The 24,286-nt window shown below is 43.0% G+C and overlaps 1 protein-coding gene across 2 annotated transcripts in view; it reads left to right on the top strand.

Moving 5' to 3' along the window:
• The window catches only part of GREM2 (gremlin 2, DAN family BMP antagonist), a 687,731-nt gene that overhangs the window by 323,229 nt on the left and 340,216 nt on the right, over nt 1-24,286 (top strand). The window contains exon 1 of one of the 2 annotated variants that reach the window (XM_078649288.1): nt 21,193-21,239. The exons of the other annotated variant lie outside the window; for it this stretch is intronic. The gene's annotated coding sequence lies outside the window, so the exon portion shown is untranslated. Of the gene's footprint in view, nt 1-21,192; nt 21,240-24,286 lie in introns of those variants that run through there. 2 annotated transcript variants of the gene reach the window in all.

Below are 24,286 nucleotides of genomic sequence, written 5' to 3'. Positions count from 1 at the left end.
TTTTTTAAATGCTTATTCCTAACTATAACATGTCTGAAACCTATGTTTTTTCAGTGAATATATATATATATATATATATATATATATATATATATATATATATATATATTCACTGAAAAAAACATCCATAGGTTATAGACCATATATAGTTAGGAATTAGCATTTAAAAAACCTTTTGTTACTCACACAAAACCATTGAAATTCCATATATAGTTAGTAGTACTAACTATATATCGCGCACCCGCATTCCACTGCTGATCATGTCACATATTACATCATTCATGACATGGTCAGTGACATCACTGATGACATCACTGATGACATCTCAAATGACATCACTGATGACATCACTGATGACATCTCAAATGACATCACTGATGACATCACTGATGACATCTCAAATGACATCACTGATGACAACATCCAGTGACTGTGTATTTCTGTAAAGTTAAAATATGTTTACATATTGAAGAATGAGTGGATGTAGAAGTGTCTGGATGAAGGATTTAGTAGGTGCATGACTGACTGTATGAGTGAGTGGTTAAATGTGTCTCACTGAGTGCATGGGTTAGTGACTGAACTGTGTTAATTTGTGCATCATTATGTTTGTTGTTCTGTAAACTGCTGCATGTGTTGATCAGTAGCTATATGAGTAAGTATATGGGTTATTGATTGGTTGCTCAAGTATTTGTATGGGAGACTGAGTGTGTGTGTGGGTGACTGGGAGGTGTATGACTCTGCATAGATGTGTGAGCAGTTGATTCACTAGATGTATGGGTTCAAAAGTGCACGTGGAAACAGCTGTATGGGTGGTTGACTGTGTGCATCAGTGTATTGGTGAGTGAATGGATATCTCAGTGCTACATGTCAAAGTAAGTACATATGTAAAACACAGTACATGTGAGAGTTGGCATATATAAATAACTGTGCATAAGAGCCAGTGAATGTGTGAGTGGCTGTATGGATGATTGTGAACTTGTATCAGGGATTGTAAAAGAGAGTAAATATGTGTTAGTATATGTTTGAATAAGTAAGGTGTGTATAACTGTATAGTTGAGGAAATGGAGGTGTGATTGATTCTTGCATGACTGACTAGGTGTGTAAGTAACTCCATGGATGAGTGACAGTCTGTGAGTGTCTGTTTACACTGAGTGTATCTAAGGTTATATTAGAGTCTGAAGAGGTTCATCGTATTATCACATGAATGATGTCATCAGTGATGTGATCAGTAATGTCAAATGAGATGTCATCAGTGATGTCATCAGTGATGTCATTTGAGATGTCATCAGTGATGTCATTAGTGATGTCATTTGAGATGTCATCAGTGATGTCATCAGTGATGTCACTGACCATGTCATGAATGATGTAATATGTGACATGATCAGCAGTGGATTGCGGGTGCGCGATATATAGTTAGTACTACTAACTATATATGGAATTTCAATGGTTTTGTGTGAGTAAAAAAAGGTTTTTTAAATGCTAATTCCTAACTATATATGGTCTATAACCTATGGTTTTTTCAGTGAATTTTCAAGGTTTTGTAAATGCTAATTCCTAACTATATATGGTCTATAACCTATGGTTTTTTCAGTGAATTTCAATGGTTTTTTAATAGCAAATATCATAAGCTGTCGAATGTCAAGTACGTGGTAAGAAAAACATTTTCGTGTTTATGCACACTGATCTGCTTTGAATGCTGCCCCCCCCCCCTCATTTCTATTAGGAGTACTCTCTCTTTGCATATAGTGAAGGGTAGTTAACGCAGGCCTTTGCCCCCGTTGTAATCCGTCGTGCCTGCTTCTCTCTCCATTTGATTGATTGTTATCCAAGCATTAACTGTTTTAGAATTGGTTCTCTTTGGTTCATTCTCTATTTACAAACAAGCACAGAGTCACAATACTCTGTTTAGTCTTTGCAGATAGCGAAAAATCGTGTAAAAAAACAAAAGGAATCGAGCAAAATCAGTAGGCCACTAATGGGATCTCTTTTTAACCTCGCTAAAATAGAAACATTAGGAACAACCCCTCATGACAAATACGAAACTAGTGAGATGAACTGAACTCCACACCATGATGGCTGCAACACAGCTCGGCTCCGCCACCCACCCCGCCCAAAATAACGATAAACTCTATGCAAATATATACAACACACCAGCAAAGTAACAGGGTAAAACATTTTATTAAACAACAATTTACATAACTATTTTAAACTTTTTGTTGCCCGATCCGGCTAGCTCAATCGATCGAGCATGAAACTCATGCACTCTGATGATTCAAAGTTTTGAAGAGTGCTTGTAACACTGTCTGAAGCCTATTTGCACTTGCTTCATCTTCACTACTCTAAAAGTAAGTGGGGGCTGTTTGAGTACGTTACTGCATTTGTAAACAATGTGATGCGGTGCCACCCTGAACCGCTTAACGGAGGCCCCCGAGGGACGGTGTGATGGCGCGGATTCGGAGTGGGCGCTTGGCTCCGGCCCCCTCCCCAAGTCGTGTTCTCCTGGTGTGGCCTGAGATCGCCCCCGACATAGGTGGCCGGCTCCCGGGATCAAGCGGAACTTTTTGCCTTTTGGTAACTCTTCCATTCTTGACCTTGTCCCACAATCCGTTTCACCTAAAGACACGCTGTAGTGGGGCGCCCCTTTACCATTTCAGTTGCCATTCCGCCCGCTTTTGCTACACTGTGCCTCTTCCGCTATTCAGCTGTTTACCGCCCGCTCTTTCGACTACAACGTCTCGCTCACCATGTAGTTGAGTTGCTCCCGCTCTTGTGGTGCAGCGATAGGCGGCTGCCACAGGACTCTCAAAATGGCGGCCGGCTCTTCAGATTTGGGCGTGGTCCACTAAAATGGCCCTGCGACACCTTGGAACTCGGACGCTTGTCTGCTAGAGCTTGGGCTCCATTCTCGAAAGCGTCCCCTCAGCCTTGAAGATTCTACAAAAGTCTTGGGGGCCCCCGACTCCCGCAGGCTTCTGGTGGGGAGCGGCTAGCATGATTGCTCGTGGAATGGCCACGACGGAGCTACGAAATGGTGGTGCTCTCATGCTAACGCCAGCTTCAGTCTGAAACATCCAGAAACTCTGTAGACTACCAATTCGATCAGTTCCGGTAGCGCCCCAACGTGACCCGGTAGAGAAGAACTTGCCCTCCCCTCTTTGACTGATGGTTCTTGTTGCCTGTCCCTTCTGTTGTCATTTAACAGAACTATTTAGCCTGCTGAAAGGGGTTGTGTTCCGACCGCAGGTTGGTAGAGACATTTTGACTATATTCTGGACCTGCGTTGTCGCGTAATGCGTCATATGACGCGCCGCGTTAGCGCATCCGGAAGTGATCCGGGGCGCGGCGCGCAGCGCGTAACGTAAGCATAACAGATCATGTGACTTGTTAATAAAACTTTTCATTGGTTCATTTTACTTTTCTTATTCTAATGATGAAAGGCTTGGTCATATGACCTAAAAATTACGCTTTTTATTACTTTCGAACATTATTTTTTCTTAAACATATGTTATAATGTTCCAGGCTAATGTACTTTCCTGGAAAATTTACAACTGTCCTGCAAGTAAAATATATTCCTTTTTCGAGAAAAAGGGCGTTTCTTCGTCCCATGACGGAGCCGTTGAGCAAAAGAGGGTCGGCCTGCTGTCTTAGTCGCCGATACGCCAGAATATCAGATTCTTATCGATCACTTTATGTTGCAGGAGTAGAAAACACAACAACCGTTGACCATTTATCTTTACTGCGTTCCTGCGTATTATACCTTTTACCCTTCATGTAATTCGAATGCTTTATTTCACTTGCCTTTTACTGATTCTAAAACAGTGACTATTATTAAAAACTTTACCAATGTAAATACTACTACCATGTTTTCTTTTAAAAACCTTTATTGTGAAAATGTCAGTATACAAATACGGGCCTATAACCACGTGGGCCGGCCACGGAGCAAACTGTAATCGTATATGATGAGTAGACATTTACACTGTAGAGGAACGTAACGGGCGGGCCATTAGGTTGCAAGAACTAAGCTGTCTAACAGTTGCGGAACCGGTGGACGTACATTTTATAATTAAAATACGACAGGGCCAGTTACAATAAAATTATCTAGATATACATTTGCGGGCAAGTACCATGGGTGACGTTAATTCGAACTTTCAATAGTACAGTAATCAATAACACATCAGAACTTAATATCAATAGGGATGTCGAAATATTCAATCAATTCTCGTCCCCGCCCGCCATGTGCTTCAAAACTGCATACGTATCTTGTGATTTCAATGTTCTGCAACCAGTACACAACAAGGAGTTACGACTCCCATTTATTCTGGCGCCATTTTGGGCGAGGACGGGCAGGTCCAGGATATAGTCAAAATGTCTCTACCAACCATCGACTATGATGATGTTCATATGCTGTATTTATTAGAGTAACACTCATCTGTCAACATGAAATTAATTTGCCACAATCTAAACATGTCATTTTAATCTTTCCAAAGTTCTTCTAAATATTTGGGACCGTTTCCCTTGCCTCTGATGCTGTCAGTGCCAGGTATTTGATGAATGTACTGGCAGGTCGGGGGTTCTCCTCCAAATCTCTCTTTTATGCAGCACTATAATTAATGGGTGCCACCTCTCCACATGACGATGCATGGTATAGTTACCATAACTTTATTTTTTTTCGGTTCCTCTGGAGAGTACATCGTGGCAGATGAAGCGTGTAACGTACCGGGAATTTACCTTTTTTGCATGTAGAGGAAAGGAAAAAAAATTTGAGCGTCCGAGTTCTAATGTGTCCCAGGGCCATTTTAGTGGACCAGGCCCAAATCCAAAGGAAAGGCCGCCATTTTGAGAGTCCTGTTGCAGCCGCCTGTCGCTGTAGCATCAAGAGCGGCCGAAACTCAGCTGAATGGCAACTGAAACGGTAAAGGGGCGCCCCACTACAGCAGACGAGCCTCCACCTGGGAAGGCCCGTTCACGCCGCCTCCCCCCCCCCTTCGGGCACCCCACGCCGTTATTCGGAGCAGGATTGTAGGATGGCCACACCAGTGCGGCAACTTGCTAGACACCACCTCGGTGCCAACCGAATCTCAGCGCCTTGTGGTGTCTTCTATTCAGAAAATATTGTTGCGCTGCCTTTGGCCCTATTCGCACATCGGTCCGCTACTGACGCCACCTCACAGGCCAACGGGGCGCCCCACGCCGACTTTCAGCATTGTAGGATGGCCACACCAGTGCGGCAACTTGCTAGACACCACCTCGGTGCAATCCGGATCTTGGCATCTCAGCGCCTTGTGGTGTCTTCTATTCAGAAAATATTGTTGCGCTGCCTTTGGCCCCATTCGCACATCGGTCCGCTACTGACGCCACCTCACAGGCCAACGGGGCGCCCCACGCCGACTTTCAGCATTGTAGGATGGCCACACCAGTGCGGCAACTTGCTAGACACCACCTCGGTGCCATCCGGATCTTGGCACGTTGTGCTGCCTTCGGCCTATTCGCACATCAGTCCGCTACTGACGCGAACTCACAGGCCAACGAGGCGCCCCACGCCGACTTTCAGCATTATAGGATGGCCACACCAGTGCGGCAACTTGCTAGACACCACCTCGGTGCCATCCGGATCTTGGCGCGTAGTGAAGCTGCAGCAGCTGCAAATAAGCTTCAGACAGTGTTACAACCGCTGCTCAGAACTCTCAACTATGACACCACCTCGGTGCCATCCGGATCTTGGCGCGTTGCGCTGCCTTTGGCCCCATTCGCACATCGGTCCGCTACTGACGCCACCTCACAGGCCAACGGGGCGCCCCACGCCCACTTTCAGCATTGTACGATGGCCACACCAGTGCGGCAACTTGCTAGACACCACCTCGGTGCCATCCGGATCTTGGCGCGTTGTGCTGCCTTCGGCCTATTCGCACATCGGTCCGCTACTGACGCTGCCTCACGTGCCAACGGATTTTCTACGCTTTTTATACCCTATGCCGCATAACAGGTCATGTGACTTGTTTATAAAACTTTTCATTGGTTCATTTTACTTTTGGTTTCCTAATGATGTAAGGCTTGATCATATGACCTAAAAATAACACTTTTCATTGGATGAAAACTTTTTTTTTTCCCAAACGATGAAAGCCCCACCTTGTTTCTGGATGTTTCAGACTGAAGCTGGCGTCAGCATGAAAGCACCACCATCTCGTGGCTCCGTCGTGGTCATTCCGCGAGCAATCACGGCAGCCGCTCCCCACCGGAAGCCTGCAGGAGTCGGGGGCCCCCAAGACTTTTGTACAATCCTCAAGGCTGAGGGAACGCTTTCGAGAATGGGGTCCAAGACCTAGCAGACTAGCGTCCGATTTCCAAGGTGTCCCAGGGCCATTTCAGTGGACCAGGCCCAAAAAGGAAAGAGCCTGCCGCCATTTTGAGAGTCCTGTGGCAGCCGCCTATCGCTGCACCGCAAGAGTGGGCGCAACTCAGCTGAATGGCGGATTTTGACACAGTGGACCAAAAGCGGACGGAATGGCAACTGAAACGGTAAAGGGGCGCCCCACTACAGCAGACGAGCCTCCACCTGGGGAGGCCCGTTCACGCCGCCTCACCCCCCCCCGGGGCGCCTCACGCCGTTATTTGGAGGGCGGCAACTTACTGGACATCACCTTGGTGCCATCGTTCTGCTGCCTTGGAACTATTCGCACAACAGACCGCTACTGATGACCCACCCCCCGCGACGCCCCACGCCGGATACCTAAATCAGTGCGGCACCCAGGCAACATCACCTGGGTGCCGTCCAGAAATCTGGACGTTGTGCTGCCTTGGAACTATTCGCACAACAGACCGCTACTGATGACCCACCCACCGCGACGCCCCACGCCGGATACCGAAATCAGTGCGGCACCCAGGCAACATCACCTGGGTGCCGTCCAGAAATCTGGACGTTGTGCTGCGTTGGGACTATTCGCACAACCGACCGCTACTTCCTTCTTTTTCCCTAAAAATGTTTAAATGTTTTTACTGTTTTTGTTTTGTTGTATATATTTATAAGTTATTAAAGTTTTATAATCCTACTACTTTGTTGGAGTGCTATATATTTTTAATGTGACACATAATTGTAAAAACTTTGATGTACAAAGAGGCATCCCTGGAATCTTCCGCTTCAGGCTCGGTCCCCTCCCCAATCACAATACAGAATGGTTTTCAGATAGTAGGAACGCGTGTGGTGTGACGGATCTCATCGGGTGTGGGCCTTGATCTACTATAACTCCTTTGAAGAGGGGTGATTCTTTACAGCTGGGGCCATAAACTACATCTGCAGGGCTAGCTGATAGCCTGGGACCGGCCTGGACAATCGGACACAGAGGAAGAGGAGTGTCAGAGGGTGCGGTAGTGAATAGGGCGAAAGGGAGGTGTCGGACAGGCACAGGGTGTGATTCTCAGGGAAGAGCAGCGCAGATGGGGGGAGGTTTATTGCCCATGCGTAAGACAGAGAGCGGGGGTGACCAGTGCCTGGGGGAGATGCTTGCGAGGGTGGGGAGCCATGCTAAGGATCGACAGCGTGCAGAGAGTGGGTCTGGTCAAGGCATCTAAAATGGCTGCCGTGCACGACAAAAGTGTGGCATTTGAAAAAAGGCAAGATGGCGCAGACAATGTTTATCAACACTTCCTGATTTCCTTCGAATCGAATGTTAACAGACGTTATCTCTACCACACTACCGGTCCCCCTGGGCTTAAACGCCGAGATGGTAGGGACTGCATCCCGTGGAGATAGGCCGAGACGTCACTCAGCAGAAAAAAAAGAACTTCGCTACAACCTCATAAATTAAAAATAAAAATGAATAATGTCTCAAACAATTTTTGATTTCTAAATATAAATTTATTCTTTTGAATTTTCATAATTTGAAAGAACTAGTAACATGTCCTCATCAGGAATTTCCTCTTCAATCATCTCATCAGGAATCTCCTCATGAAAAGTCTGCAATGATGATTCTTGTAACTCTATGGTCTCCAAACATTCGATAAATTCGCCGTCAAGAGATTGATCAAAAAAATCATTCAAGTCATCTCCTCCTTGTGAGAATATTTCATTATTGGTGCTGTCAATTTCAATAAATGTAGTGGATAATTCAAAAGAAATTGCCACGGTCTCTTCATTGTGATCCATTTTATTTTGAAATTTCTTGCTGTAAATTGCAGAAAAAAATAATCACTTTCATTTATCGTTTTTAGTAATACATAATATAAAACTAACTTTATCAAGTATTTAGTATAACAGAAGGGCTGTAAATAAATAACAGAAAACATTTTTCAAACTATCTTAAAGTGTACAACATAGTTCCCCTTACAAATTAACAACTCACCTTTTTGAAAGTAGGAGAAGCGTTAGTACTGTGTAAATCAAACACCAGAAATTGAGCACCAAAATTCCTCACAAATGTACCTCAGACAGTAGTATCACAAAATGGCTGTGGTTTCCTCTCATTTTAGATATATACATAACCAATTAACTTTCATCACACACAAATACAAAACCAAAGTAACATTTTAATTGGTTCTAAATTTCAACACTTTCAAATGTGGGGTCAGGGAGGATCTACTATGCCCCCTTATGGTCATTTGCCCCTTCGCTTTGGCCTCCTCTTGTCTCTCGATCCTACCGAGAGACAAGATGGCAGCCGCTACGGACTGTTTGGAATGTTTACAGACGCCGGAGAACCAATCAGCTTCGCTTCACAAAGCTCCGTAACGCGAAAAGTACGCGAAGCGGAGCGCTGCCCGGTCCGCTGTCACAGATATATATCTTTTTTTGAACGTTAATTTCTCAAAATCCACTGGAGCACATATATTGAGACCTAGCAAAGGCACATCGGGCTACCAGTCCCTACAATTTTGCCAAGTTTCGTGCAAATCCATTCAGCCGTTCGATTATTATTATTTTTTTTTTTTTTGCCCCGCGGGGCCCTTTTAAAACCTCCACATCAAACCTAGGGGGTCAGGGAGGATCTACTATGCCCCCTTATGGTCATTTGCCCCTTCGCTTTGGCCTCCTCTTGTCTCTCGATCCTACCGAGAGACAAGATGGCGGCCGCTACGGACTGTTTGGAATGTTTACAGACGCCGGAGAACCAATCAGCTTCGCTTCACAAAGCTCCGTAACGCGAAAAGTACGCGAACTGGAGCGCTGCCCGGTCCGCTGTTACAGATATATATCTTTTTTTGAACGTTAATTTCTCAAAATCCACTGGAGCACATACATTGAGACCTAGCAAAGGCACATCGGGCTACCAGTCCCTACAATTTTGCCAAGTTTCGTGCAAATCCATTCAGCCGTTCGGGCTAAAAGTGAGGCCAACCGCCCTATGGAAATTAACATTGGAAAAACGCGTTTTGGGACCCCCCTTTTTTCTCGGCCCCCCCTTGACGAACCCCCCCAAATTTCCAGGGGCTGCTCAGAAACAAAATGTTCCATTTTCCTGAAAATTTCTGCCAATTCCGTCCACAAACGCCAAAGTTATTAGACATAGAATTTTCAAAAATCCCATAGAGAAAAAATCCTAACTATATATACCTACTGGCGACCGCCAGTAGGTAATATATATATATACATATATATATATATATACATATATATATATACATATATATATATATATATATATATATATATACATATATTCCGATCCAAGGATTCCAGAAACAAGGAATTCAGGCGAGCCCACAGCAGTTGCAGTAAGTTAAGTCTTTATTTTTCTTGGCAGATAGGACGACGCGTTTCGACCACGTCCGTGGTCTTGGTCATATATATATATATATATATATATATATATATTACCTACTGGCGGTCGCCAGTAGGTATATATAGTTAGGATTTTTTCTCTATGGGTTTTTTGAAAATTCTATGTCTAATAACTTTGGCGTTTGTGGACGGAATCGGCTGAAATTTTCAGGAAAATGGCACATTTTGTTTCTGAGCAGCCCTTGAAAATTTGGGGGGGGTTCGTCCAGTGGGGGCCGAGAAAAAAGGGGGGTCCCAAAACGTGTTTTTAACATTGAGTTTTCCATAGGGCGGTTGGCCTCACTTTTAGCCCGAACGGCTGAATGGATTTGCACGAAACTTGGCAAAATTGTAGGGACTGGTAGCCCGATGTGCCTTTTGTAGGTCTCAATATATGTGCTCCAGTGGATTTTGAGAAATTAACGTTTAAAAAAAGATATATATCTGTAACAGCGGACCGGTTAGCGCTCTGGTTCGCGGACTTTTCGCGCAACGGAGCTTTGTGAAGCGAAGCTGATTGGTTCTCCGGCGTCTGTCAACATTCCAAACAGTCCGTAGCGGCCGCCATCTTGTCTCTCGGTAGGATCGAGAGACAAGAGGAGGTCAAAACAAAGGGGGAAATAACTATAAGGGGGCATAGTAGATCCTCGCTGACCCCCTAGGTTTGATGTGGAGGTTTTAAAAGGGCCCCGCGGGGCAAAAAAAAATAATAAAAATAATAATCGAACGGCTGAATGGATTTGCACGAAACATGGCAAAATATTAGGGACTGGTAGCCCGATGTGCCTTTGCTAGGTCTCAATATATGTGCTCCAGTGGATTTTGAGAAATTAACGTTCAAAAAAAGATATATATCTGTAACAGCGCTCCGCTTCGCGTAACGGAGGTTTGCGAAGCTGATTGGTCATTCTGTCACTGGGCTATAGTTGGGCTACATCTGGCTGATATTTGGGCTACATTTGTTTTTTTGTGTGTCTGGCGGCCATCTTTGGGCTACATTGGGCTACATTGGGCTTCATTGGGCTACATTCGGCTAATTAGCAAATAGCTCATCGCAAACTAGGAATGGTAAAGAATCGCTATTTATTCCTTAAAGTTCGCTATTTAGGAAATGCAAATAACTTTGATGATACATATGGCGGTTCATCTCTAACAAGATAAGAAGCATAGGGATAGATTTATGATGACTGGCGCATCACCAGGGATGTGTTAGTCATTCTGTGCCGCTGTTCCGTCACCTATGGTGTGCTGCATTTACAATGCGGCGCATCACGGGGCAAAAACAGCACAGATGCGTGATGTATCTGTGCCGTAAAGGTGGCGCATTGCTGGAGTTGTATCGCAAGTGTGATGAAGCTCCAGCAAGGGTCGGGGGTGCCCCTGTCGCAGGGTTTCTGTTCTCACACAGAACTGTGGACAGAGGATTGGAACCTCGGCGAATTAGGGTGTCCCAAAACTCACGTTAGTAATCAAAAACTATTTAGCAAGCTAGGTACAGTGTCACATTGGATATAACAAACTCTCAATGTTTAGACAATCCAGAATATGAACTTATAGTACCTCAGGATACGTGGAACTCATGAACAGTCGGTCGTTATATATTTCTTAGAAACCAGAACATGGAGTTAAGAAGAACACATGTGTATTTGAAATGTTTATTTACTAATGCCGTCTTCTCAGGCGTAGTACCTTAGATAATAAAAGTACACATATTATCAGTAGCAAAATTACCAGCATAGTTACTAGTACATAAAAAGTGAATGGTGATAGTATGTTAACATGCTGTAAATGAATAAGAGTTAGCAACACTTATAAGCAGCCGCGGGCCGTGGAGGGAGTTACGGTGAGGCAGGGAGGAGGGGAGGGGGAGAAGCAGGGTGGAGAATACAAGTACACATATTATCAGTAGCAAAATTACCAGCATAGTTACTAGTACATAAAAAGCGAATGGTGAAAGTATGTTAACATGCTGTAAATGAATAAGAGTTAGCAACACTTATAAGCAGCCGCGGGCCGTGGAGGGAGTTACGGTGGGGCAGGGAGGCGGGGAGGGGGAGGGGCAAGGTAGAGAGGGCTCCACCCTGCTTCTCCCCCTCCCCGCCTCCCTGCCTCACCGTAACTCCCTCCACGGCCCGCGGCTGCTTATATCTCACCCTCCCTAATACACATATTATATTATTTGCTAAGAAGGTCTCTTTGTGTTGGTTTAGGGCGTGCCCATACTTTAGTGTCTTAGATTTGAAGGAATCACATCAGCATACACCAGCTCTCTCTTCATGTGAACCGCATCAACTGTTGTGTATGTGTGTTCGGCAAAGCAATATAAAACCCGCCTCATGCCCAGAATTGGCAGAAGTTGCACTTATGTTATGAGTATGAAGTCGTGGAGATCAGACCTCATAACAATTCTGTATCGTGTTGTTCTTGAAACTTTAGCACTCGCTGTACAGATATAGTTTAACAAGTAAAGCAGATAGTAGACCAATAACATATTATTCTCATGTAAACCACGATGAACTACTAGGTGGAAAGCTAAAGCAACAACTAAATGTCGTGTGCAGAAGTTGCAAAAAAGGAAAAATGGCGTTTAAACCGGTAATGAGCCCATGCTAACTTAACACGGTGTAAAGATATCCAGGACCTAGATGACACCTCCCCATGATCCGGAAACGAACTGAATAAGATAATAGAAGTGCCATCTCATGAGAGCAGATTGCAAGTTTATATGTGGACGGTCCGCAAGGTAAAGCATTAAAAACTAGGAAAATTCAATGCTAAAGAAAAATAAAACAGCCAAGTACTTTATCGAGTCTTAAGCCAATAGGCAAGGTAAATAATAAAAACTTGACAATTAAGTCAATGAATTGTCAATGAAATGCTAGTACTCAGCATATGAAACATGAAAAAGGTCTATGACATAAGTGTGTATGCAAAATAAGCTGCAACAGCCTCCAACAGGAAGTCACCGTCTTCATCCGAAAACAGTTCAGCCATCCAATTTAAAAGCGGAAAAGAACATACGTGCTCTCCCAGCACCGGATCCTCTATCACCATCAGAGGACAGCTCGGTGGGTTTTCAAGAAAGCTGTGTTCCAAGAAAGACTGTGCTGCCGCCAGTAAATTCCAGGGACCAAGTAGTCCATGCATCAATGCCACAGCCATAATCCTTTCGCCAGGACAAACCAACTCGTGAGTAATGATAGGAGTCATCAGCTGATTAAAGTCGACGTCAGGAGAAACCGGTCCGCAGAGACACAAATCAATGGCCCAATCGAAATCACAGGTCAGGCAGTGAAATACAGGCTGGACACAGGTGAAGTAGGAGAACCGAAAAGATAATCCATATGCCGTGCTTAATATCGCCAACGGCATTGTGCCATAATATTCTAGCATGCGATTGCGGAACAGTGTCAGCAGCTGCAGGGTCGGAGGTTGCATAGGAGGGACATCCATATTTAAAAATGTAAAAAAGCACAAGAGCGTCCGCTGGTAATGCAAGTAAAAATGCAATCCACGAACCAGAGTGGAGAAAATGGAATGAAAGGGAGCAGGGATGACTCCAAAGATTTTCTCAAATGAAGTCACGAGACCACTGGTAACAACTTTAAAAAAGTGTGCCAGGGATTTTGTGGAGGATGCGTTAAAGATAGTCGGAAACATGTTGCTGAAATTGAAAGGCAAACCTGTGTACGGGTGTTCGCTATGTGAAGTACGAAAGTTTCACGGGCCGAACTCAAGGCCACCTCTCTCTGAGACAAAAGAGCTCTTATTCTTGTCATGCCGTTGAAACGTGTCCCAAGGTTGGTATTTGTGGCCAGATTGAAAACTCCCTATGTTCATGTGTGGGAGGAAATAGAACATTTCTGCAGCAAATAACCCGTTCACTTACTGTTACGATAAAAGGAATACTTTTAATTAACTCAGAACAATCTTCATTATTGAGCATCAAATAACTACCATTTTCCAACAACTTGAACGTGGGGATGATAGCAGGAACTGGCGTGCCTTGCAACACGCAAGCCATATTTGGTCGGTGTTTGTTGCATGAATCGTGTAACTGTATGTGCCTACACATTAGTGAATGATCTGGCGTCTCAGTGCATTCCTCTCCATTCAGATAAACTTCTTGATCATCTTTGAAACATCTGTATGTCTATGGAAGCGACCAGACCTCATGAACAAAAGCACTACCTAAAGGTTCATAAAGACCTATTGGTATATATTTCATACAATTTGAAAACTTATATAAAGCAAAAGGCAGCGTTATTAAACCGTGGATAAGGCATGTTGCCAAAAAACCCGCAATCCTCTGCTGATGATGTCACTGAGCATGTCATGAATGATGTAATATGTGACATCATCAGTAGTGGATTATGGGTAATAGTATCTCTAGTTTACTCCCCTATAGCTGTCTTTCTTTTAACATAAGTGTGTGTTTCCTTCCCTTATACTTACTGTTTTTGGTTCGCTTCCAGTTCGCGTACCAGCGAGCGAACTAGGAAGCGAACTAAGAGAAATAGAGGTTGGCACAGTTCCAAATATTGTACCAATTTTTTAATAACGGGGAGGTAGTTCTGAAAAGAACTTTTTTTTTTATTTTTCTGAACATTTTTTTAATGTTTTTGAATTTTTCGGAACAGTTTTATATTTTTTTGGGTTTTTCTTGGAGGGGGCAATGAAAACGATTCATTGTAAAGGGCTCAACAGGAGCAACAAAACAAAAAAAAGAAGTATTTATTATTTTGGGCGTTTCGGACAAACTTGCATATGATAGTCAATAGCTCTGTTGATCAGAGTGATGCTTCTTTCTCCGTAGGAAATGAATCCATCGCAAAATACGCAGGTGTGTTTTACTTCACCAAATCTCATTTGTATATTTGGCACCATCTCCCTGCCCTCTGGTCCCGTTACTTCCGGTACAACAGATCTTCTGGCCATAATAGGGAGATTATCTAGGTCGTTCCGAAACTGTGCAGCACTGTAGTTGTTAGGATGCCACCTAGTCATATGGCGATGCATTGTGTAGTTTCCGAAACTGTATTTTTTGTCGGTCCCTCTGGACAGTCTATCTTGACATATAAGGCAAGTTACGTATCTTGCATTTACTTTTTTCTGACCTTTGGGAATTTTAAAAAATTGCCAAATGAAGTTTTCTTTCCGGTGAGACGTCTTGGGCTGCTCAGGCAAAAACTGCCTCTCTTCGTGCTCGTCCTCCTGTTCCTCTTCTTCTTCTTCTTGTTGAATTACAACTTGAGCAGGTGGTCCTCTCTTCCTTGGAGGTGGTGGAGGTGGTGGGGAAGCACCAGCTGAAGCTACTAAAGAAGCCATTGCTCAGTGATCACAAAGGGTCTTTCTCTCACAATGATGAAAGTCAGAGTGAGGAAAGAAGGAGGGATTTTCATCATTTGGGAAAAACAAGAGTTCTCAACCAATCAAAAGTGTTCATTTTAGATTATATGACCTAGTCTTACATCATTAGGAAACCAAAAGTGAAATGAACCAATGAAAAGTGTTATTACCAAGTCACATGACTTGCTGTGTTTACGTTAAGCGCTTTGCAGGGCCTCCCGGTTTGCTTCCAGAAACCTGCGCTTTGGCACTCGCTTCGCGTACCAGTTCGCTAACGTAGCACGTCATATGACGTATCACGCGACAACGTGGAACGTCATGCGGACGGGAGGCGTCACGATGTTGTTTTCTAACGCGGCACTTGCGGTAAAGAAACGTTTACCGGCTCGCGGTCTATTTCGCGGCATCAAGGTCAGCTAACGGGAAGCTTCCCGATTCGCGAAGCGGGAACGAAGAAAAAAAAATATTTAAAAAAAAAATTATTCATAAACATATAAAATATATTTTTGGATTTAAAGAAGAATACATTTTACAGCTACAGATATTAGCTGTTAAAAAACCAATGAAATTCACAGAAAAAACCATAGGTTATAGACCATATATAGTTAGGAATTAGCATTTACAAAACCTTGAAAATTCACTGAAAAAACCATAGGTTATAGACCATATATAGTTAGGAATTAGCATTTAGAAAACCTTATTTTACTCACACAAAACCATTGAAATTCCATATATAGTTAGTTGCACTAACTATATATCGCGCACCCGCAATCCACTGCTGATGATGTCACATATTACATCATTCATGACATGGTCAGTGACATCACTGATGACATCACTGATGACATCTCAAATGACATCACTGATGACAACATCCAGTGACTGTATGTTTCTGTAAAGTTAAAATATGTCTTAGATATTGAAGAATGAGTGGATGTATAAGTGTCTGGATGAAGGATTTAGTAGGTGCGTGACTGACTGTATGAGTGAGTGATTAAATGTGTCTCACTGAATGCATGGGTTAGTGACTAAACTGTCTTAATTTGTGCATCATTATGTCTGTTGTGATGTAAACTGCTGCATGTGTTGATCATTAGCTATACGAGAGGCTATATGTGTTATTAATTGGTTGCCCAAGTATTTCTATGGGAGATTGAGTTTGTGTGGGGGTGGCTGGGAGGTGTGTGACTCTGTGCATAGATGTGTGAGCAGTTGATTCACTAGGTGTATGAGTTCAAGAGTGCATGTGGAAAAAGCTACATGGGCGGTTGACTGTGTGCATGAGTGTATTGATGAGTGAATGGATATCTCAATGCTACATGTCATAGTAAGTACATATGTAAAACACAGTACATGTGAGAGTTGGCATATATAAATAACTGTGCATGAGAGCCACTGAATGTGTGAGTGGCTGTATGGATCATTGTGAACTTGTATCAGGGATTGTATAAGAGAGTAAATATGTGTTAGTATATGTTTGAATAAGTAAGGTGTGTATAACTGTATAGTTGAGGAAATGGAGGTGAGATTGTTTCTTTGCATGACTGACTAGGTGTGTGAGTAACTCCATGGATGAGTGACAGTGTGTGAGTGTCTGTATACACTGAGTGTATCTAAGGTTATATTAGAGTCTGAAGAGGTTTATCGTATTAGCACAAGAATGATGTCAAATGAGATGTCATCAGTGATGTCATCAGTGATGTCATTTGAGATGTCATCAGTGATGTCATCAGTGATGTCACTGACCATGTCATGAATGATGTAATATGTGACATCATCAGCAGTGGATTGCGGGTGCGCGATATATAGTTAGTGCAACTAACTATATATGGAATTTCAATGGTTTTGTGTGAGTAAAATAAGGTTTTCTAAATGCTAATTCCTAACTATATATGGTCTATAACCTATGGTTTTTTCAGTGAATTTTCAAGGTTTTGTAAATGCTAATTCCTAACTATATATGGTCTATAACCTATGGTTTTTTCTGTGAATATATATATATATATATATATACGTATATACACACACATACATTCATAGCTGGTGGTCAAAAATAATTTGCCACTCAACTCAGCCACAGGAACACAGGAGGCATGAAGCTGGCAGGGACGGCGAGGGCCTTCAAGCTCCCCCGCTGTCTCCGAAGTTTAAGTGGTTGTCCTTGGTGGTACTTAGCCACCCAGAAGAGAGGCTGGCCCCGGGGGATGGTGTCCTCAGGGCAGAAATCGGCCTGGAAGGGGGAGGCAAATGGCTCCACTTCTCTAATGAATAAAAAAGTTTTTTTTTTTAAACCGATCGGCAAGTCGCCGAGGCCCTGCCCCCTTTCAACACTGCTCTGCAAACACGCCTCGTGGTTCACAATTGATTAGGGTATGAAGTCCCCTTGGGTGCAGAGGGTCCTTGGCGGTCAAAACACCCTCCTATTACCTTCAGTTAGTTCCAAACAGCAGGATTGCTCAGATGACTTTGGAGGCCACACCCCCTTTCTTCACCACTCTGCAAATGCGCTTCCTGGTGCACTGCTGGTTGGGGGATAAAGTCCCCTTGGCTCAAGAGAATTCTTGGGGGTCAACAAGCCCTCCCGTTACCTCCAGTAAGTCCTACACAGCTGGATTGCTTAGGGGTCTTCGGAGGTCATGTCCCTTTTCTCTACCACTATGCAAATGCGCCTCCTGGTGCAATGCTGTTTGGGGAATAAAGTCCCCTTGCATGCTTAGGGCATGTGGGGGGGCCAACAAGCCCTCTTGTTACCTCCAGTAAGTTCCACACAGTGTGATTTCTGGGACCACTTCGGCGGCCACACTCCCTTTCTCCACCACTCTACAAATGCACTCCTGGTGCACTGCTGGTTGGGGGATGAAGTCCCATTGGCTGCTGAGTATTTTTGGTGGCCCACTACCCCTCCTGTTACCTCCAGTAAGTCCCACACGGTGGGATTGCTGAGAGGGATTCAAAGTCCAATCCTCTTTTCTTTGCCACTCTGCAAATGCACCTCCTGTTGCACTGCTGGTTGAGAGATGAAGTTCTATTTAATGCTGAGGGACGTCGGGGGCCAAGAAGCCCTACGACCTCCAGTACGTCCCATACAGTGGGATTCCTAAAAGCTGGTCGGAGGCCCAGCCCCCTTTCTCCACCACTTTGCAAACACAATTACTGGTTAAAAAACAATAGAAATACACTTAAATAACAAAAGGTTACCGGAACGTTATAGTTCGGAAATATACTTTGATAAACCTTAGAAACTCACTTAAAAATATGAAGGTTACAGGGACACTATCATTTGGAAATAGAATTACAAAAATATTACAAATTGGAACGTTATAGTTAGGCTCATATTTCACTCATACAAAACCAGTGACATTCAGTAGTTATAGTTACCTGAGTTAACTAGAACTTACACCCCCGCAATGCACTGCTTATGACTTAACACTCATGACACGGTCACTGGCACATCCAGTCACTCACTCATATAGCTATTCAGACACACAGTCACTCATCCATACTGTCATTACACATCCACTTACCCACCCATAGAGGCACCCATACAGCCTCTGATACACCCACTCACTCATCAATACAATACCCCCCAAGACACCAAGGGGTTCAGGGTATTCCTACTCTGCCCCCGTTTTTTACTTTTTTTGCTGAAGCTGAAAGCCAAGATGTCTGCCAACTCTCAGTATTTCTAATACAACTGAACAGATTTATGCCAATTTACAACAAGGTAACTTTCTGGACCAACAGCTATCTTTCTGCCAAATTTGGTGTAATTCCGTTGAGCAGTTCGGACTTTAGTTTCGTCTAAAATCTTTTTGGGAATTGATATGGGGAAAACGTGTTTTGAGACCACCCTTTTTCCTGGCCACCACTCGATAGATCACCATGAAACTATCAAGACTGCAGGAGGACTGAGTCTCGTACCAGATTTGAAAATCTCATGAGGATTTGTCAAATGACTCCAAAGTACTAGCAATGAGTGTTACCATTGCTAACATATGTGATCTGAGTATCTGTGTGACTGTCTTATCACTGTGTGAGTGGGTGTCTGAGTGCCTGTATTGGTGTGTGAGTGGTGTATGGGTGAGTGAGTTAATTTCTCAGTAGGTGTGTGGATTTCTCAGTAGGTGTGTGGGAGTGTGAGTGGTTATATGAGTGTGCGAGTAGTTTTGTAAATTGTTGTGTGTGACTGTATGTGAGTGGGTATGTGTTTTTATCGATATGTCAGTGGTTGTGGGTGTGTGAGTGGTTGTATGGGTTTGTAAGCTGGTGTTTGAGTTGTTGTATGGATGTGTTACTGGGTGTATGGAATTGTATGGATGTGTGAGTGGGTGTTTGAGTTGTTGTGTGGGCATGAGTGGGTATGTTAGTGGTTATGTGTGTGTGAGTGGTGGTGTAGGTATATGAGCGGGTGTGTGAGTGGTTGTTTGGTTGTGTGCATGCATGTATGAGTAGTTGTATGAGTTTGTACGTGGGTGTGTGAGTAGTTGTATGGAATGTGATTGTGTGTTTAAGTGTATGGGTAGGTGAGTGAGTGGGTTTCTGAGTGCCTGTATGGATGAGTGAGTGGGTGAGTCAGTGTCTGTATAGGTGAGTGAGTGCATGTGTGAGTGCCTGTATAGTAAGTGACTTCTTGTGTAATTGGCTGTATGGGTACATGAGTGGCTGGTGAAGTGACCAGTAGGTAATGTATATACATATATACGAATCTTCAACAAAGTTTCCCAAAAAAAGTATCATATTAAGTCCTGTTGAAAGTGGAAAGTTTCGGGGTAATCCATCAGGTGAGGGTTAAGAAAGAGGCGGTTCAAAAAGTGTGTTTTAAAATAATAATTCCATAGGACCCTTGAACACGTCTACAGCCTGAACAGCTAGACAGAATAACATGTAATTTGGCAGAAAGGTAGATTTGGTTATGCAAATTGTGCTGTTAAGGTCTCGCCTATGCAGCGCGCATGCGCTGCATAGGAGAACCTTTAGCTGTCACTCTGCTCTTTTTGGAAGCACACACTCCTACTTCTGGCGGCATCCACCTTGCGGGAACGAGCAGCAACGCGCATGCTAATTGGCTGTTGCTCGCTCGCGCAAGGCGGACGCCGCCACAAGCACGAGTGTGTTTCAAAACAGTCATTTAGCAGAGCGCAGGCCTTGTTTTTTTCATTCCCCCCTCATGGGGCCGCACCACGCTCCCTCATGCTTGTTTGACTTCATTTGAGTTTCTTGCCTCAATGGGGTCTATTGGCATACATATGATACACTGATTTAAACTGTTCAGTTAACTTTTCTTACATAAGGGCTTTACCATTCAAATGAAAGGGGAGAGACCACCGATGATCCTGCAGCTTCCATGAGTGGAATGATCCTGCTTGTGCTGCAGCTAACGCAGTTCCTGAAGCTTTTTCTCTTCACGCAGCGTAGAGCTCTTAAACAATATCAAATGAAGCACAAAGTACGCTGACTTTTGTAATTTAACAATCAGAAAAACATTATTTAAAGTGGGTAGCACAGCACAACTAGCTGTACTAACTGACCGCCAAACTTGTTGTACCAACCCTAAACTTTCAATATATGCTTGAATATTTATGCCGCTGACCCAAAGTTTTGACATTTTCAATTTCACTCTATTAACATTTCGCTTCAGCAATTTTGTTCAAACGCATGTAAATCTTTCGAAAATGTGTGCTTTTTTTTAATCCGGATTTTAAAGTTCATAATGCTTATCCGTCTGAATGTTTGCACCACCTATAACATTTCTGATGCCTTTTCAAGAAGGACGTCTATTGTACCTGTTTGTGAGAGTAGCCGCTTATCTCCCACCCAACGTAGTTCGTGCCAGTCTTTCCTTGAAAAGGATTTATCTGCCTAGTCCTTCTTCGCTGTCTATTTTCTTGTCTCATTTTCGCCGCTTGTCCTGTTACAAGTAGTCATGCTCCGGCTTCGGAGATGCCCACAGATAAAGATGATATGGCAGATGTGAGTGCCAGTAATTTGGTGATGGCATTATCGAGGACGTGAGATGAAACACGGTTAGGTGCCGTATTGTCAGCGCATTTAAAGTCCTCTCTTTTGTTTTGTTCTTCTCATAGGACAAGGGTGGTTGCTGAAGGAAACTAGAAAACATTTTAAAGACAGTATCTGCTAGGTAAGTACTGTGAATGCAGACAGTGACGGGGAAGGGGGGTTGCAGCTATGGTTTTCCACCAGCACTTATTTGATCCCTGCCAAAATTACGATACTAGGTATAGTTAGGAGGTTACTAGTTTCACTGGGGTTTGAAATGACCCTTGTTGAGGCACCAGTCCCTCACACACACTCCTATCCTGCGCAGATCACAGGTGCAAAGAGCTCATCTAGTTTCTCTGATCCAACCACCTGTTTGGACAGGTACATGACAAGCTAGTAAGTAAATTGTGACGGGGATGAGATAGTATTGGGTTGCTCTTCAGCTGCTGCTATAAGAAGCAGCACTGTTGTCTTCTATAAGTCTAAACTTTGTATTTATTTCATCTATTAGTGTGAAAGGATGTGGCCCTACGGGCAGAGCTGCCGATTTAGGAACTGGGGAATCTGTTTCCAGTTTCGGTTGGCTAAACATCCTGGAATTCCGGGCAAATCACGTAATCCCTCCATGTCTTAAAAAATGAATGTGTCCTTGTGTATTGTAATTAATGCTCATGTAAAGCACTCTAACCCCTTAGAGTCAAATTCGCACAAAAGAAAACTGCAGAAAAGGGAATTTATTAATGGTACTGATGATTCGAAACAGAGATGATATGTACAGAAGTATTTGTGAATGTATTGTATCAGTCGCTTCAAATAAACGTTAGTGTAATTGTCGCGTTGTTCTTCGCCTTATGTTGTTTTTGTCTTTCACACAAAGGCAGTACCCGGGCATTTGATGCTGTACCCTGTCATGTGTTGCTGTGCCTTGTTATATATGGGCTGTGGCTGCCAAGGCATTTGGAACTTTTTCCCGAACACATAATCGTTGCATTAAGTTAAAGCCGTTAGCTTTGCTATACAAAACCATTAACAAAGCAAACAGCTTTAACTTAATCAAAGGCGAGATCTGTTGCATTTTCAATGCTTGTTGGTATTTGGTGTGAATCTGTTCAGTAGGTGTTGAAAAATGTAGGAGAATCAAGATAGTGATAACTGTGGCCTCAACAACTTCGACGATAATGAAGAGCTTGTGCAGGGAAATGCAGAGCTGTGATTGGCTGCCAACACTTCAACCAGAATGTGTTGACAGCCATATTGGGATTCAGCTTCTGCAGAGTCCCAAAAAAAAGTGAAAACAAGGAAAGGGGTCAGGGTAGGAATACACTGACCCCTAAACTGTGGTCTTGTGTTCTCAGAGGACCCCCGGTATTGCAGAAAAAGTATTTGAAAAGAAACATTGCTGTGACTTTGCAACATTTGCTAATTCACACCAAAAATATAAATAAACAAGTGTCTGTTTTAATTTTAGCCCCTGTATGGACCAGGTCCCTGGAGCACATGGGGCTTAATAAAAAAATAGAGGGGGTGCACAGGGTCCCCCTCCAAGGGCTTAAATATGCCATGGGGACTACCACCTCCCCGGACTATAGAGGTAGAGGCTGATCCAGCGGCCTATAGAAAATATATCATAAACTACGCTACCCAACTTCATAACCTATAAACAAAATTCTATACTAAATATGGACCCATTTATAAACCTGACATATTTTGGGCCTACTGAATCAGGTGGTCAAATTAAATCTATATACACATTATCTACAAACTATATACATTTTATACATCTGCGAAAGAAATATTGTCATTAGAATAAAGCATAACTATTTAAATGACCACCATTGGCGACGTGATCTAGCTAATAGTAACCTATACTTCTGAATAACCAAGACCAGCTTGTTTGTCAAAAGTAAGATTTTATTTACTAAATTATGGAATATAAGTTGATAGTTTTATAAATGAAATTTATTTGCAATAAAGCAAGCATGATGGTAAGAAATATGAGAAAATACAATTTAAGCAAATGAATCAAATTTAAAGTGAATATATAAAGTTTAGCATTTCTAAAACCTAATTCCCTAACTGAGCTAAATAGATAGAAATTAAAGTAAAGTTCTTTGAGGATTCTTACGTGCTCCACGCAAAGTCCAGCAGCACTTCACCCTCATCGGAAAGTCAGAAAGCAGCAGCCAGCCCATCCCTAAGGGCATGACTTTTTATACCTTTCTACGCTAACTAAACTAGCAAAGGAAAGTTTTCAGAAATCTTCGACGTCCCATTGGCTGAGAGTGACAAGTGACATGTCACCCAGTTTTCAAAAAGTTCCACTAAATCATATTTCATAGAGACCATTGTCCCTTCCACGTGAAGCCAGAAGCTTCCTCATATTGCAACAAATGTATAAAGTCATTCTCGCAGCGTCCATTGACTTTCATTATACTTCCGCGGATGCCAAGTTAAGGACTGACAAATTGTTCACTTTCGACCTTGGCCATGTCCGACGGAATGATGACAGCATTAGTTTTTGCTTTGTGAACGCAGCTTTTGACGAATAATTTATTTCAGAATGGGCGTCTCTTGATTTTCTGCAGAATTACATGTCAGCTCTTTTCTCTGCGACTCAAGTGACTAGGCCCAAAAGCAGGCAACTTATGATTTCTAATATAAAACAAACACAAGAAAAGTATTAATGTAAGAAATAATGTAGAATCTGTATCCACCCCAAGTTTTACTAATTAATTAACCCACCCGATTAATCAAATGTTACCTAGCCATTGCAAACAAATAAAGCAGCGTTTATATCTACCAGTCTCCGTTATTCCATGAGACCCATATGCACCTAGAATAGTGGAAATGACATCACACAGACAAGGAAAAGCAAAACAAGCACATGCTTCTTTAAGTTTGCAGCAGTTAGTAATGACAAAAACGAAAACAATAAATTATTTTATTATTTTGCACGAACTAAAAGATGCAACAATTATGCACGTTTATGAGCACACATGTTAGTCCCCCCACGTGTAAAGTTTAATCTAAGTTGTATTAGCACAACATATTACAAATCATTAATATTATTATTCATGTTATGGAAATGTGACTTCGCGAGTTTAAACAAAATTTTGTTTTCTATCTCGCTCCATCAACTCCCTCATCTGGTGATTAACAAATCACACCAGCACTCAAAATTTTGGT

The sequence above is a fragment of the Lissotriton helveticus genome, chromosome 6 (genome assembly GCF_964261635.1).
Source record: "Lissotriton helveticus chromosome 6, aLisHel1.1, whole genome shotgun sequence".
In the NCBI taxonomy this organism is placed as follows: Eukaryota; Metazoa; Chordata; class Amphibia; order Caudata; family Salamandridae; genus Lissotriton; species Lissotriton helveticus.
Note: the sequence above shows the minus strand (reverse complement) of the source record. Positions and strands in the feature narration are given on the sequence as shown.